We start from the raw sequence: 15,481 nt of genomic DNA on the forward strand, positions 1-15,481 counted from the left end.
AAAAAAATTAAAAACATTTCACTGTTTGTCCAATCATTATTGCTTTATTTAAACACCGACTAATGAATCTCCATTAGAGACGGTCAAAAACAAGTTATTCAGATTCAGAGTTGGTTTCTTTTAGAAACTTACATACAATTACAGCATAGAAAATATCCTGAGACCTTACATGAGTGACACGCTGTAAATCATTCGTTATTGCTAACGGACAAGTTAGGCCAGGTGTTGCAGAAGAGACAGACAGGAAGACAGCTCGACAGGGTGCTCCCAGCTACCTGTGGCCATTAGGGACAGCGCTGACAAGTGTAATGAGGCCCTGGATTGAATCTTAACTGTTTGCTACAGGACGGGAAGGGAAACACATCAGCATCCCAAGCAAAGATGAACGCCTTACAGACAGGAATTTAGTTGACAGCAATTAGAATTTATAGTAGGGCTGGGCGATATATCTATCGATATGATCATGTGCATCTAGTCAGTAAATCTGGTTCTGTGATTACCGCTAAATCGCCATCACCTGCTTATAATTGGAGCGGCATTTAATAGACAGAGCCGTAGATCACTTACCAGCTACAGAATATCGCGTTCATTATCGAAGGCGATTCATCTGGGATAATGAACGCGATATTGCGTAGCTTTTCAGTGATCTACGGCTCTGTCTATTAAATGCCGCTCCAATTATAAGCAGGTGATGGCGATTTAGCGGTAATCACAGAACCAGATTTACTGACTAGATGCACATGATCATATCGTTAGATATATCGCCCAGCCCTAATTTATGGTCATTTTAGGGAAAATCCAGAAGATGAATCTTCAATCTTAATATCTAAAAGGAAAAAAAAAACTATGCAAAATATGACAAAGATAAAAATAAAATTAAAAAAAGGGTACTGGCATCACACTCTGACTGTGGGTAATCTACAACTGAGCCAGCGTGTGAAACAGGAAGCACCATCACGTTAGTGTTTCTATGAATGAGACACAGTGTGTGGGACAAATCACTGCTCCCCTGTAAATCTGCAGGAAACTCTCGTCACACATGGCCTAATTTCCCCTTCATATGATTCAGTCACACAAGAGGAAGAAACAGATGAATGCAAATGATCTCCGTTTACTCCTCTTCCTGCACTTGTTCATGTGGTGGAGGAGCCTCACTGGATCGGTCCTATCATCCAGCCGGATGAGAGAGTCTAAAAACAAACTACAGCGATAGTTTGGAGAGGATGTGTTCATCTAATCCATAGAAATTTTCTCTACAAAGTGGGTCGTTCAGTTTACACCAATTTAAATGTCACTAGAAAAACGTAAAAGGGCTGCATCTTTTTATGAGCAAATAAGCCTTGTAACATCAAACTTAACTTTCAGAACACGTGAAATCAAAAGTTTTATTTTTTTATTATTTTTTTGTTGAGCACAGAAGGACAAACTCAATAGGAAAACAAGTTTTCATGCCATTTTACTGTACACTAATGTTCAAAAACTAGGGGTAAGCAAAAGAAATTAAAACTTCCATTCAGCAAGGATGAATTTAATTGATCGGACGAACGTGACAGTAAAGAGATTTATAATGTTACAAAATATTTCTATTTCAAATAAATACTCCTCTATTTCCTATTTATCAAAGAATTATTACAAAATGCATCATGGTTTGCAAAAAAATATTAGGCAGCACAACTGTTTTAACACCGATAATAGTAATAAATGTTTCTTGAGCACCAAATCAGCATATTAAAATGATTTCTGAAGGATCCGGTGACACTGAAGACTAGGGTAATGATGCTGATCATTTATTTCTGCTAGAGATCGACCAAAACCGATTGTTTGCATGTTAATTTGACCGATAATCGATAAGCAGAACTGATTATTGATCGTTTTACTTCTATTTTTGACAATAATAACAACAGTACTGAACGGAACGCACATTTTTATTTATAACAATAAATACTTTAATTTTACTCCTTTCTTGCAAATAAAACAACTAATTTCTACATCAACAAATCGATGACACTGCACTGCCATTAAAGATTCTTTTTTTTAAATAAAGAACATAAAAATAATTCTAACAAGTTTTAAATAGAAAACAAATGACAGGGGAGTCTATCAACTTTGCATAGATGTAATAATTTACAACTACAGTTGTAAAAAATGTTCATCATCTGCAGTATGAAACTACGATATGCGTGTTGTTAAATAGGTTAAAGTGTAAAGCCAGCGACTTTTCTGAAGTAATCAACTAACAAAACACAGCGAATACATCTCAAATGGCATGTTATCAAAATTATTAACAGTATTTTCAGTCCAGTGCAACTTATATATGTTTTTTTCCTCGTCATGACATATTTTTGGACTGATGCGACATACTCAGGTGCGACTTATAGTCCGAAAAATACGGTAAGTCTGTCTTATTTAACTCATGTAAAGTTATGTCACTGGGGCATGACTTTATAGATTGCATGACTACTTGAGTTTGTCTATTTCTCAAAGCCAAGTCTACACAGTATTAATAATTCATGTAATGCATCTAATTTGTGTATTATTGGCTGATATGTTAAATAAAGTATATCAGTTAAAGCTAATCAAGTTACTTTACCTGTAAACTCCTTTGACTCTCTTCAAGATGCAGTGCTGTAATGGCAGTTTTGCATGAAATATTCGAAATGCCCAATATCACAAAACCGATATCCGATAATAGAAAAATGCTTAAATACTGGGAAAAATATCAGTAAAACAGATAGGTTGATCTCTAATTTTTGCATCAAAGGAATACATGACAACTTTAAATATATTGTAATAGAAAACATATTGTATTTTACAATATTATTGTTTTACTGTGTTTTTGATCACATAAACACAGCCTTTGTAAGCATAAGAGACTTAACTTCCAAAAACCTCACCCCAAGCTTTTGAAAGGTAGTGAAATTTCCGCATTTGTTTAATCGCATTACATTTATTTTAGATAATAAAACTTGCATCCAACTTGAGTAAATTTCAATTTTGGGTTAAAAAAAACATGCATTTTTTAATAATGGTTTGTAGTAAAATTTTAATTTAATAACTTTTATTGCTACTGAAGGCATGGACCAAATAGAATTTACAAACATTTGCAACATCATTGATTACCAGGGTGCTATGTGGTTGCTAGGTAGTTGTGGAAGGTTGCCAAGTGGTTTATACTACCTGAAGTCAAAAAAAAAATCCACACTTACAAGTCTCTATAATATTCTAGTTTCTGAAATGGCTTTGGACCTTTATTTGTTTTTTTTATGCTGATTATTCCATTTACCTTGGAATTCCACTACATTTTGGCAACTGTGCTTCATGTTGTGTTTAAAAGCATTTCAAAAGCACAAAAGTAGTGCAATAGGCTTTTATTAAGCATTAGCAGCCACTATCCTAAACAAAAGGCATGTGATAAACAATAGGAAACATAAGTCTTCCTTGAAGCTATCACCTATGCCCAAAGGTTAGATCATTCCTAACGTGTTTGGGCAAAAGCCTGGAATCTTACTGGTTAAAAAAGTGGTGCCAAAATCACACAACCCCAGACTGCCCTAGCAAAGCAACCCCTGCTATCACCACAGCAACCCCACCCCTGCCCCCTTGATTTTCACACACATTCTTGCAGAATGATAGAGCGAGCCAGTGGTCCCTGCAACGGCTGAGAGCGATGGTTTTCCCCTTTATCCTCCCCATACAGCGGTGACTAAGCCAGCTGGAATTCCTGCCTAATTATATGCCCACTTAAAGGGACAGATTCCTCTCTTGTAGTTCGCTCCTCCGACGCCACACACAGACAGTCCGATAACGGATGTTTCGGCATGCCTGAGCAGACGCTGCAAGAATCCGATAAAGAGAACCGGTCACTATGAAGTGAGCTTAAATCACAAGTGCTACTCAATATAAGTCTGTATAACAACTGAATGGGTCTCTCTGTGTGACAGCATACATTTTATGGCTTTTTATAGAAAAATGTAAATTCATTTTAATGTTGTTAAAGGGATAGTTAATCCAAAAATGACAATTATGTCATCATTTACTCACTCTCATGTCGTTCCAAACATGAATGAATTGCTTTCTTATGTTGAATATAAAATATTATATTTTGTGTGTGAATGACACTTTGTGTACCTGATATATATTAATATTTAAAACTGCTTGTGGAAAAGCTAATCATGATGAAGGTAAGAAACTGATTTTGGTACTTTTGTACAATTTGCATTACTTCAGTTAATACACACACACACACAAACACACACACACACACACACACACACACATATAGTGTGTGTTAGTTTTTTTATAATAAAAAATGTCAAAAAATATTTTGTATTTTCTAGATGTAAATCTATTCATACATTTTACATTTTTTAAATATCATGTTTTATTACATAAATATGTATGTAAAATATTAACATATATTAAAATGTTTGGCCAAAAGATCAGCAGTCAACCGAACACCAGCACGCAGCTATTCTACAAAACTCAACCATCACTCAACTGTCACTTATGCTATTCTTATCTTTTAAATAAATGGTTGTTATCACACAATAAAGTTTGACAAACATGTAACCTTGATGACGGCCAAGACATTCAGCATGATACTGTCAAGGGCAGACTGTGTCTTTGACTGTGACTCCAGCATTGAGCCTCTCTGGCAGAGACTAAATACTCCGGTGAAAGAGTTATACTGTCCGCCGAGGTTAATGAAGTATGTGAGAGAGGCAAAACACAAAGAGGAAGTCACACTGTTGTGCTGCCTGGCCAGGCAGAAACCCAGCCTTTACATGTGGGCAGATAAACAGACTGTAATTAAAACAAGGCCCCCATTCTCCGGCTGGACATTTTGAGAGAGTGCCCCAAGCGTTTGTCGGGGCCTGAATGTTTCCGGCCGTGGTGCGGAGCGGATGAGATCACTCAGAGGCAGCTCATTAAGTGATGAGTGCTTTCCCTCCCGCGGGGCGCCACGGCTCACTCTTCAGCTAGATAACACAGACTGAGCTCGTAACTTAGTCAACCACATTGGTAGTAGTTAAATGTTTACTTCTAAAATCAAAAAAAACTTTTACGCCTTTGGATCTTTAACACTGGGAGTTTGTCATAAAGCATTGGCAAACATGAGAGTTTTTAAGTGGTGTTTAACTGGTACCAATACCAGTGAAAATCCACAGTTCTCGGTACCAATTTCGGTACCGAAGTAAAAACATGCTTATTAAAAAATTAGACTATACTTTCATTTAATCCAAACTGTGTACATATTTTATTATAAAGATTTTGTGGTCTAGGGTAACTTATTCTTTTAAATGTATTTTATATACATTTACACATATTAGTTGTGTCAAAATTAGCAAGTTAACGTAGAATTTTTTTTTTCAGTTTAACACATTACAAATATTTAATGCAATGAACACTGATGGCCACCCCAATCACAACTGTCTTGTCTTCTTAACAAGAACCATTGTTTATTTAAACACAGAACGTCTTTCCAACCACATTAAACCAGTGGTTATCCAAACTGTCTTGTAGCAGCCCAGAACTTGTCTCCCTGACCTAACAACCTGAGTTCAACTTTGATGAGTGATTCTTTTAGTGATAATCACTAGGGGTGGGAATCACAGGGTAACTCATGATACGATACAAATCACGATACATGGCTCACAATACGATAATATCATGAATACAGCAATTCTGCGATAATCGATATATTGTTAGACAATAGTGTTGTCAAAAGACCCGGTACTTTGGTACCAAGTCGGTACTAAAAAAAATGAAAATGTGACGGTACCAGGTTTCTTTAAGTACCGGTGGTACCAAGTACCCGGTCAACCTGGTTCATGATGCATACAGCGCTATGATTACCGCGAAGGAGAAAACGCGGACGGAATCTCAAAATCCACTCATGAAAATGAAACTTACATTTTAATATGGACAGTCACGGAATTTGTCAAAGTTAGCAGAAATTAATCAAATCAAATCTCAGTATGGACCAGTATCTGTAAATGTTAAGCCATAAAAGTTGGTTGAAATATGAATCCTGCATGTTCTGCGCGTCTCTGTGTGAATGAATGAATGGCAGAGACATGTGACGCTTGCAGTAATTTCAGCATCTGCCATCCCAATGAGGACATAAATGCATAAACGACATCACCAGAACTGTTCTGAGTCACTTCACAAGCAATTTTACTGTTTCATTTGAGTAAAACCAGTGTCAATTTAAAGGTATTCACGGCAACCCGTCACCAGTAAATCACTCGCATACACGACTAAATTTTACTCTGGGTGACTAAACTATGTCTATTGTTAGCCATTGGCTAATAAATTCTAAGATTTTACTTGACAGTGAGTATTTTCGAGGCTATTATAAGATTAGCACAGATATATATTCACTCACTGAACACTGAGTGCTTCAGAATTTGCTCTCCATCAAGCGATCTGTACTTTTCAATTCATCTCAATGGACGCACAGTACACCTGTATTTGTCGAACTGTAAACTCTGTGTGAAAGTGCGCAACTCGCTGTTGCTTTGCTGATAGCGCTGTTTCTCACACATGCAGAGAGAGAGCGAGAGTCTTACCACAATGAATCAACACTCTATATGTAAACTATATAATATTTGTTGTATATTCCTGTCAAAATAATGGAGTTCATTTAGAAGTTTTTAACTTTTTCGAACAAGCAGAAGACATGCCGGTTTCTCTGGTAGAGGGCGGAGTTAATGCACAAATGGCAATTTCATTGGCTGGCGCTCATCTATTACCATCCCGGTTTTGATTTCAGAAAATCAGTTAGACTGAACGCAGACAAGGTGATTAATGTTCACGAACCCAGCAGCTCATCAATACATAATTAATATATGATCTATTACTTTTTTTTTTTCAGAAACCCTCAATGACCAAAAATATCTTAAGCATCACCACCAGTCTTAAGTTCAGTTAAAAAGACAAATATGCATTCATACACTGTTATCAAGTTTTAGTTCTAATCTTCTGTAAATCAAATTTAACGCATTAAGTAAATTAATCATTTTATTCTTGGACTTATTAAAAGCTTACACATTTATTTGTATGCAAACCAACAATTTAACTAGTTATCAACTTAATATAGGCTATATATTAGGGCTGGGACAATGCGTCGAGGTCATCGATGACGTCGACGCAAAAAATACGTCGACGCAAAATATGCGCATCGATTCGTCGACCTGTTTTTATTTCTCTAAAAAACGTTTGCAAAACGTTTACCTTATGTGCGCTGAATATACGCGATGGCCGGATCAACATTCTGTCCAACGTTATATAACCAATCCAGGGGTTTTTCTGCATTAATCTTTTTTTTTGGCGGCTGTCAAAGCCTTATTTGATCGGTGAGTGACAGTGACAGAGCGCTTATGAGAGAGAGCCCCGGCTGCGCGCGCACTCACAGTCTTCAGAAACAACATGAGCGCTTCTTGCTCTCTCTCTCCCTTGTGCATATTAATCAAAATCATTAACCACGATAGAAAAAGGGCGAAACACCAAAGTTTCACGCGCAGTTTCACTCACAGTCTTCAAACTACATGAGCGCTCTCTCCCCCCACCCCCCTCCCCTCGTGAATATTAACCAAAATCATTAGACACGATAGAAAAAGGGCGGAACGCCAAAGTTTCACGTGGAGCATTCAGAGATTTTTTTTTTTTCTACATGACAGGCTGCTGGCTCCCACTGTTAAATTTTTTTTTTTTTTTTTTTTTGGAAAAGCACTCTCTGTATTAGCTTAAAGCCCTAAAGTTTACATTGGTTACTGTATTCTTTCAATTGCTCTAAACAAGTATTTTGGGTGAACTTTTTTTATTGAATGCTAGACATCAAGTTGTTGTTATTTTCATCTGAAAGAAGAACTTTTTTTCAGTAAGCTAGGCCCTATGTGTTCAGTAAGCTTGTTTCAGTAAGCTATGTGTTTTCAAGGCTTCAAGGTTTTATTGAATGCTAGCTCTATACAAGTGCAAAGTAATGCATTCTTAGTCAGTCTTTTATTTTGTAATTTTAAGAGCAATAAACATATATTGCAATGTTAAGGAATTCATGTTTTTTTCATTCAGATATGTAAATCAACATGTATAAATTGTTAGTAGTCAATTAATGGGGAGATAATCGAAAACGAATCGGCCGGAAAAATTAATCGTTAGATTAGTTGATGCATCGCAAAAATAATCGCTAGATTAATCGTTTAAAAAAATAATCGTTTATCCCAGCCCTACTATATATATATATATATACATATGTATGTATATACATATGTATGTATATACATATATATACATATATATATATATATACATATATATATATATATACATATATATATATATATATACATATACATATACATATATATATATATATATATATATATATATATATATATATATATATATATATATAAATAAACCTGGTACATTTCAAAATTTACCTGGAGTGTTTTCTCAACCTTTCCTCTCATAAAAACGGAGCCCCACACATGAAATAGCCATTCATATCGCGACTTCTGCATGCTCAATTATGGCTCTGACAAGGATTTGTTTCCTCGTCCATGCCATAGGTGCAGATTCTGCCGGTCAGTGCCCACTGTCCACACTGCATAACAAACACTTGAAGAGAGAGAGGATTGAATTTTGTTGACAAAACTGGACGCGCCGGCGCTGCTCTTTCTCTCACTCATATAGTGAGGGGAAATCCACCTGCTACACAATTTGAGAGGTTAGGCTACTCACAGACTCAATATGTGCTCTGCAATGATAGCGTGATCGATGCCCACAGTCCACGCTGTTAGCTGTTCTGGGGCAGTTTTTTTGTTCGCATCTCGAAAGACGCCGGTGCATCTCTGATTTGTTGTTGATCTACTATTATGCTCGTATTTCTTCTTCGCTTTGAATTTTCATTCATCTGACCATCTGAATCTGGGAAGTGCATTGAATTTAGATCTTTTGTGTGTTAAAAATATTGATACTTGGTACCAGTGTATCGATAATGTCTCGTGCACATCGATTTATCGTCCCACATCTAATAATCAGAGCATGTAAGCGGAGTGGAGCAGCATCATGCAGGCATTCCCCTCCCTGCTCAGAGCATTTGATGCTGGATTCATAATTCAGCACAGCAAAAAATAGACTCAGTGTGGAAAAGATCTCTGCACAATCTTAAACCACAACCGTGTGCAGTGTGAATGTTTTCCGTTAACATGTGTGGAAAAAATACGCACCGCATATGATAGATTACATCACATCAAACATAGTGTGTATGAACCTGGCATAATTAATATGTGTGCGCTTCGAGTGTGCATCAGCACACTGTCTCCAGGAGAGTGTGCGAGCACTGAATGGTTTAAATGCTGGCAACAATTTAAAATAAATGTAAGCTGTAAATGTAAATTCCTGTAAGCGCTTTATGGCTTGTACGCTATTAGCGCAGACCTTTTAACTTAACGTTTGCAATGCATGAAAAAGAAAAAAGGGAGAACCAATAACGCAGCAAATTAAAAACTGTCTAATACCTTGTGGTATTCAGAGCAAGGAAGAAATCTCCAATATGGAGTCATAAGACATTGAAATGTCAAGCGCTTTTGCCGAATAGATTACAGTGACATTTTCACTTGGTCTCCTCCCAACGCTGGTCAGCAGAGAGATGAAAGAAAGCATTCACCTGTCACCTGTGAAAGACAGCTCCAAAATCTTACTACTTCATCAAATCCTATGGCAGATGTCCAACTCTACTGCCATCCCAAAGCACATCATGCAAACTAGAAAGCAAAAAATCCTTACTTGCTTCTATAACGCAAAGACATGTTCCAGAGGTGCCGTTCTGGTCGGGATATTTCTTTTTTCAAAAAATGGCTCATAAGATTGTATCTAACTTTCAACCTGTAAAACAAATATACCTACTAGGCAACAGCAAAGCCTAAAAATGCACAACAAGCAGTATGATCCAAACCTCAAGTATTATTTAGATTTAACATCCAATTTAACATCTTTAACAACGTCTCGTCTAATCCAGCAAATTTGGTGCAAAGAAAAACACCTCATCAAAAGGCATCATATTGCAACGGCGCATCTGTTACTGCGATAAATATCCAATACGTGTGACATTTGCAGCTTTGAGGTCAGTGTTATGATCAAACAGTAGCTAACAAGGTATCAAAAAGGTCATGTTTGGGTTTACTGGTTCCTGCTAAGTAATCACATGTTTGTGAGGAGCTTTGCATTGTCATCTTTTCCCAGATCTCTTCCTGATGAGTATCTTTTAAAGTCTATTCAATCATCACCTTTATGTTGTTCAAAGACTTTTTTTTTACATGCAAATACAATGAACGAGGACAGAGGCTTTCAAGCCTAAATAATGACAGAGAAGCGGAATAAAAGATCTCATGCAGTACTCAGACTGCATTTTTACAGCAATATTATGAAATATTCTTACAATTTCAAATAGCTGTTTCCTATTTGAATATAATTTAAAATGTAATTAATTCCTGTGATGCAAAGCAGAATTTTCAGCATCATTATTCCAGTCTTCAGTGTAACATGATCCTTCAGAAGTCATTATAATATGCTGATTTTCACCTCAAGAAACATTTCTCATCAATGCTGAAAACAGTTGTGCTGCTCAATTTTTTTCCAAACAATACATTAAGGATTCTTTGAGAAAGTTTGAACCAACATCATTATTTAAAACAGAAATACTTTGTAGCATTAGAAATGTTTTTCTATCACTTTTACGCAAAAGAATGCATCCTTGAATATACCTTTTTTAATTTAAGAAAATCTTACTAATAATTATAGAGCTACTGTATACTATAAGCATCTTTGGGCCAGTCCACATCTCCCTAGTGGCCATACAGACCACTCCAGCAACCATTTAGCACTGAGTTTTGAAAAAAACAAAACGTTTTTTTACTGACAGCAGCTTGAGGATAACTGTACAAGATCTGCTGCATATTTGCATCTCAACTCATCTTGAACTGTTAAGTAGTGTGTCTGATGTGGGCTCTTTCCTGTGTGAAGACATTTGCAGTAAGCTCTATCTACTCTAAATGTAGCTGAAATGCAAAGTACAAGGCTGGTGAACAACAAGTCCTGACTGGGTAATTAAAGAGCTTGGAAGAAAAAAGGCTAGGCAGACTGACTGGAAACCACTACCAGCCCTTGAAGAAACATCTGTGTTAAAGGAAAACAAGGTAATTATATGGAAAGTGGGAGGAACTGCTAAAGTATTTTCCCTTTAGAGAGAGGCGCTTTGTCTGCCACTGCAGCATCCTTCTGTCCAAAAAGACCACAATAGTGGAAGACTACAACCAGACCTCTCCATACACGTGTTCTGCTCATAATCCATGTTTATACTGGCTTTCGGATCTTTCTTTTCTCGTCTTGGTGAAAAATTTTACATCTCTTTAACAAATTTGCTTGGTATTTTTATTCCAGTTCACTGCTGTTGTCAGGAATTTGACATTCCGGACACAAACCTTTCTGTAGACGAGGACATTATCTTCAAAGTCCAGCGCAATCAAAACCCCCTGCAATGACCAGACTCCATTTTTCATTGTGAACGTGAGGCAAAGGGAAAACCAAACATACACAAACACACCCTGAAGCCAAATTACTTTTTCTTCTTTACTGTAAAACATGAACCAACCAAGATTTGAAGCCTATAGGTAATGAATGCTGGATGACCCCTCTCTACTTAACTGATAACCACCAGAAAAAAGCTTTGTAATGACAGATCCCTGGATAGTACTGACAGACAGACCAAATGTGAAATTCAGTAGAAACTGGTGAAGAAATTATTTGTTTGATTTGTGCACAAAACATACTCTACATAGAAGTATTGCGAAATGCAGCAATTCATAACTCAATGCAAGTTGCATTCTCAGCATTACCATAATCAGTGTAAACTGTCTGCTACATGTAAATTTCTCTTTTAGGAGAGCATTTCCCAAGAGCATAATCAAACTATGGCCGCAAGTTTAAAAAAAAACTCATCAATCCATGGCACTCGAAAATACTGTGAAAAAGTCTTTATTCACATGGCCTCAACACTAAAAATCAACACACATGCAAAAGGGGCTGACTCGCCTTCATCAGGTATGGTCGCAAGTTTGTTGTTACCAACACAGTTCAATGTTTCAGTGCTTCCTGAAACCAACAAAACATTCCCAAACTGCATCGCATAGCTTTGTGGTTGCTGCTATAGTCTCAACCTATGGTTAGAAGCATATTTTCTTGTCGTTTACGACATGTGGGAGCAAACAGCTTAGCTAAATGAGCAAAACAAGAATTACAGTCTGTTTTTCATTGAATTGGATCATCAAAGGTCAGCAGCAGCAAAGACATGGGTTAATAAAATGGGATAAATACATGAAGGATATTTGTGTTATCTAACATTTAAAGGGGTCATATGATGCGATTAAAATGCTTCCTTTCTCTTTGGAGTGTTACAAGCTCTTGTTGCATTAATAAGATCTGTAAAGTTGTAAAGACTAAAGTCTCAAATCCAAAGAGATATTCTTTATAAAAGTTAAGACTTGTCCACGCCCTCCTAAAAAGGCTTGTTTTAACACACCCCAACATGTCTACGTCACAATGTGGGACAATTTACATAAAGCCACCCAAATGTTAACGCAAAAGAAAGAAGGAAACTTTTATTCTTGCTGTTGTCACCGGCGCCATGTCGTGGAGATGCTGTGTGTTTCATTGTGAAAGTGAAGCTACTTTGTTTGGCCTTCCAAAAGAGGACGATATCCGCTTCATCGTGCCTAGAGCTGATCCGTGCTTGTCGCTGAGCAAATACATCAACTTCGTGCTGTGGATCACCAGATCCGCTTTTACCGTGGACGAAGTGGAGTTCTGCCCGGGGACGTCATATGTGGCTGCCGCAAGCCCCAGGCTGTTCCTCACTCTTTGCAATGACAGTCTGGCGCTTCTGACTCACAGTCTGTAAGTACGTTTTTAATATGTTAAGAATTTGCCACTGATGATTCAAACTAGGGGTCCACGATATATATTGGCCGATTATTAATGTGCATCTAGTCAGTAAAGCCGGTTATCTAATCAGTGGTAAATACCATCAGATTTGTGATTTTTACCATCAGGGTCAAGCTTGTCAGTTAACAATGGCTCTGTGTAGTAACAGCTGCTCTATGTGAAATCACACACTTGATGGAATTTTCTGCTGATTAGATAACCGGCTTTACTGACTAAAGCAGGGGGGGCGATACCCGATATAAAGCCGATTTATTCGTATTTAAGAAATTTTAAATAATTTGACAATGTATTAAAAATAAATGTGTAAAATAAACATACTTGTACTTTAGATGACAAAGCATTTTGCACAAATAAATAATTATTTAATAAAATATAATTAATAAGGAAGTAACCACCGCAACCAACAAGGCATTCAGTATTCTGAAAAGTTTGTGTGCATTGAGAATCATATTTTTCAAATAAAGGCAAGGTAACACTCATTTTACATAACGCACACAGTGAAAATGACATAAATATGACAGTGGGCAAATGCATAAAGCGCAGCATAATTTGAAATCATGTTTAAAGCATTCAAATTAACACGGGCCGTCCGTCACACAGAGAACAAGCGATCATGCTGATTAAAAATGCACACTTCACAAGATCTCAAAGCTGGATTCGACTAAGTTTGCAATGTTTGTGAAATTAAATATTCATTAGTCAAAGATTTGTTTAAATGAAATAAATGCGTATTTGCTTAATGCTGATGGCAAACGAGAAAGTATTATAATGTTTGCATTTCTATTACTAATAATATAAAAGCAATCGTTATAATACTTTTTGTATACATTAATTCCTTGAACCGTTCTATCTGATTATTAGACAGACCTGTTAACAACAACAGTAAACAAGAGGGACAGTGAGAGCACTGCGTGTGCTCAGGGGCTGCCTTTCTCAGCGCCATTAAAATAAAAGTCCATTCAAATTTAGTTTCTAAATATAGTACCGTATTTTCCGCACTATAAGGCGCACCGGATTATAAGGCGCACCTTCAATAAATGGCCTATTTTAGAACTGTTTTCATATATAGGGCGCACCGGATTAGGCCTAAAAAAAAAAAAAAAAGTTTGGTTCCGGTTGGTTGTCAGTTGAGGTCATTGGTCGGTAGGGATTTTTTTTTTTTTTGATTTTTTTTTTTTTTTCTCCAGTGGCAGTTTTACACACACACACACACGCGCGCGCGCTGATTTTAAATGTGTGTACCGGTACTTTTACGACAGTGATTCTGTATTCCCGTTTAAAGTCTGTTGTTGCCATAGACACGCAAAACGCACACACACACACACAAAAAGCCTTCGCGGGAGTTTGACAGGCGATCTCATAGTAGATTAACATGGAGGATTTGAACTTGAAAAACGGAGTGTACAGACATCTTTTTGTAGTCAAACAACATTATTTGTTATGTTCATTTATGTGGTTTATTTGATTTTGATGCTATAAATTAACTAGAAGCAAGAGACGATCAGTTAGTTTTAACTGATGATCTAACTTACAGCGATCTGTTCGACACATTCAAGAGCCACAAAACGGTATTTTTTGTTTACATTTCTTTAAAAAATGACCACATTTGAAAGGTGAAATAACCAAATGAGACTTTGTTTCATATTAAAAGTAAGCTGGTAATGTTAATGTCCTGTCTGTCAGCATGTTGTCAGTGCCCTCTCTGTTCCGCGATATATTGTTGACTCCCCCCGTGTTTCTCTTAATGTTACGATTTCCAAACCTTAAGTTATAGCTCACTTTAGGAATTGACAGTTAAAGGGTTTTGATGCAATACTTAATGGTTTTTAACGGATTACTTAAGTGTAAAACAGCATTTAAAGGAAACTGTAATTTAATTAACGATGTGTGAAAGACCGTTCTTCCCCAGTCTCATAAAATAAATTTGGGTCGCACATAAATTGACAGGGTCGGTCGGAAACCGGAACCAAACAATTTTTTTTTTTAGGCCTTATGACGCACATAGAATAGAAGATACTGCAGTCAAACGTTCGACTGGGTTTGAGTTATGCCTCCAGTAGATGGAGCTGTGCTAAAGGGAATGTCAATATTTTGACATTTTGAGTCCCTTGATCCATATATAAAGCACTCCGGATTATAAGGCGCACTGTCGTTTTTTGAGAAAATGAAAAGCTTTTAAGTGCACCTTATAGTGTTAAAATACGGTAACCATCATGTTTACAAAGCGCACACAATGACTCTGTATTTTCTTACGATATCTCTTAATACGGAGACAGGAGAGCTGCCAGTCAATAAATGTGAAAACAAAGGGACCAGAATTTCTTATTTGAAAAAGTAACTCAGATTTATTTTCACAGCCACCTTTGCTCATGTTTACCAAGGGTGCCAATAATAGTGGAGGGCACTGTACCAACCTACACTTAATGTCATCACTAGGGTTGCAAAAAGGTGGGAAATTTCCAGTGAATTTCGGAAA

General features: G+C 36.9%; 1 protein-coding gene across 2 annotated transcripts in view; it reads right to left on the reverse strand.

Moving 5' to 3' along the window:
* Nucleotides 1-15,481, reverse strand: part of LOC132117507 (insulin-like growth factor 1 receptor) — an 80,959-nt gene that overhangs the window by 59,347 nt on the left and 6,131 nt on the right. The gene's annotated exons all lie outside the window — the stretch shown is intronic.

This window comes from Carassius carassius, chromosome 3 (genome assembly GCF_963082965.1).
Source record: "Carassius carassius chromosome 3, fCarCar2.1, whole genome shotgun sequence".
NCBI lineage: Eukaryota > Metazoa > Chordata > Actinopteri > Cypriniformes > Cyprinidae > Carassius > Carassius carassius.